This window comes from Haliotis rubra, unplaced genomic scaffold (genome assembly GCF_003918875.1).
Source record: "Haliotis rubra isolate DU_JTF1 unplaced genomic scaffold, ASM391887v1 Scf1062, whole genome shotgun sequence".
Lineage (NCBI taxonomy): Eukaryota > Metazoa > Mollusca > Gastropoda > Lepetellida > Haliotidae > Haliotis > Haliotis rubra.
The window spans coordinates 63,687-66,674 of NW_025764962.1; the positions used below are offsets into that span (position 1 = coordinate 63,687).

Consider the following 2,988-nt stretch of genomic DNA (forward strand, 5'->3'; position numbering starts at 1 on the left):
GCGGTCAAGTTGCTGGTCTGCTAGGGACATACGCCCTGCCTAGGTCCAGAAGTTGAAGTAATGACTGAAATATTGTATAGTAAGAATAACAGTCTCTGACTCGAGTCAAACTACTGATTGTTATGAGAATAGAATTTTTCATAAGGAACCTATACCTCCTGTTCTCCTTTTAATATATAGGTAGGAAGCTGTTTAATGTTCGGGCCGTATGCTATCTTTTTAAGGTCGGCGACCCGAGCTGTCCATTAAGGTGGAGCCTCTAATAATGCTCTTCCTTTGAGATGATGTTGTCACTGGGTTTAAACATTTCTTGTGTCAGCAGTTTTACCTGACAGAGGCATCTACTCCTTCACAGAAATTTCAATGAACGGTCAGTTTATTCAGGTCTTGACTGGACAGATGCATACTGATAATGAACCATTACATTTTGGTCAAATTAACTTGTTACATAGCAATAAAAATGAAGTGGATCGTATCTTTTACTCATCTTGAGACAGGACCAGTTGATTAATTAAAGCATGGAGGAAATTTGATCATTAGGGCTTACTTGCGGGTCTCTTAGAGTTATCTCCCTTCTAAAACACCATTTCTTCTACCTGGTACAGTCAACAGTTATACCTGTTGGAAGAGCCACAGCCCTGAGTCCATGGGAATAACTCTTAGAATCAGCAGCTTTCACAATAAATGTAGTTGACATGCAGACCTTCAAATTAGTTCTGTGCGACTGGTTGGGGCACCTCTTGAATCTATCATTGTGATGTATGCCGCCAACTAGCTGGAATATTGCTGAGTGCGGTGTGAAACTAAACCACTCACTCACTATGATGAATAAAAGTAGTTGGAAATCTAAGCAATTAAACTTTTTTCTAACTGACAATATCCAAAACTAGTCAGTACCCTCTCTGATCCTGCAAACAAGAATGGAAGTTTGTAGTTATTACAGTTGTATTCATTCATTGTTTAACTAAAAGTGTTGTTTCTTAAAGCCAAACATTTCAAGCATGTCCAAGTTTCCACCTTGCAATTAGTCAAAAACATGAGCAAAATGTGTATATATTATTCATGTCTTGCAGGTTAGAGCTCCATCAATTTATGATACAATCTTGGATACATGTGCTTGTTTCCTGACAACAATTCTTATCTTGTATTAACATTCATTACAAGATTTACATACATGTGCTTGTTTCCTGACAACAATTCTTATCTTGTATTAACATTCACTACAAGATTTACATACATGTGCTTGTTTCCTGACAACAATTCTTATCTTGTATTAACATTCATTACAAGATTTACATACATGTGCTTGTTTCCTGACAACAATTCTTATCTTGTATTAACATTCACTACAAGATTTACATACATGTGCTTGTTTCCTGACAACAATTCTTATCTTGTATTAATATTCATTACAAGATTTACATACATGTGCTTGTTTCCTGACAACAATTCTTATCTTGTATTAACATTCATTACAAGAGTTACATACATGTGCTTGTTGCCTGACAACAATTCTTATCCTGTAGTGACATTCATGCCAAACTTTACATACATGTGCTTGTTTCCGGACAACAATTCTTATCTTGTATTAATATTCATAACGAAACTTACATACATGTGCTTGTTTCCTGACAACAATTCTTATCTTATAGCGATATTCATAACAAGACTTACATACATGTGCTTGTTTCCTGACAACAATTCTTATCTTGTATTAACATTCATTACAAGAGTTACATACATGTGCTTGTTGCCTGACAACAATTCTTATCCTGTAGTGACATTCATGCCAAACTTTACATACATGTGCTTGTTTCCGGACAACAATTCTTATCTTGTATTAATATTCATAACGAAACTTACATACATGTGCTTGTTTCCTGACAACAATTCTTATCTTATAGCGATATTCATAACAAGACTTACATACATGTGCTTGTTTCCTGACAATTCTTATCCTGTAGTGACATTCATACCAAACTCTACATACATGTGCTTGTTTCCTGACGACAATTCTTATCTTGTAGCGATATTCACAACAAGACTTACATATATGTGCTTGTTTCCTGACAACAATTCTTATCTTGTATTAATATTCATAACAAGACTTTTACATACATGTGCTTGTTTCCTGACAACAATTCTGTATCTTATATTCATATTCATAACAAGACTTGCATACATGTGCTTGTTTCCTGACAACAATTCTTATCTTGTAGCGATATTCATACTTGAGACTTACATACATGTGCTTGAGCCTGACAACAATTCTTATCTTGTATTAACTTTACATAATTGTGCTTGTTTCCTGACAACAATTCTTATCTTGTATTGTTTCCTGAGACAACATGTGCTTGTTTCCTGATCAATTCTTATCTTGCTTAGATATTCATAAAGAAACTTACATACGTGCTTGTTTCCTGACAACAATTTTATCCTGTAGCGATATTCATAACAAGACTTACATACATGTGCTCTCGTTTCTGACCCATCATCACACGGCTGTCTACTAACTATGAATTCCACATCATATAATTTAATGGTTATTCCCAAGCAGTACACACTTTATTCTATGGTTATGTATACAGGCAAACTACTTGGGGGCAAACAATGTCCTCTTCATGAAAAGTGAGCTGAAGTCATTGAGGCTTGGTTTGGGGGCTAGTCCCAGCATACTGGACAGTCTGGCCGCCAGGCTGGCTGGCTTGGCTACCTGCAGCTCCTCGTCTGTCATAACCTGGGGGAAAAAACAACACCTGGATATGGAGTCCACAGTTTTTGAGTGAGCTTGGTTTTATGCCACTTTCAGCAACATTCCAGCCATATCACGGCGGGGGACACCACAAATGGGCTGCGTATGGAGACAACAGTTGGAACTGTAGCTCACCTGGATATGGAGACAACAGTTTAATCTGTAGCTCACAGGGACAAACAAAGGCAAAAAACTTCAATATCACAAAAATTGATGTGTTGAAAACTACGCACCTT

General features: G+C 36.6%; 1 long non-coding RNA gene across 1 annotated transcript; it reads right to left on the reverse strand.

Moving 5' to 3' along the window:
- Positions 1–1,042: 1,042 nt before the first annotated feature.
- On the reverse strand, positions 1,043–2,121 carry LOC124278461. Its single transcript, XR_006899098.1, has 2 exons — positions 2,046–2,121; positions 1,043–1,982 (listed from the first exon to the last, which is right to left on the reverse strand). It is a non-coding gene; the product is annotated as an uncharacterized LOC124278461 (long non-coding RNA).
- Positions 2,122–2,988: the final 867 nt, after the last annotated feature.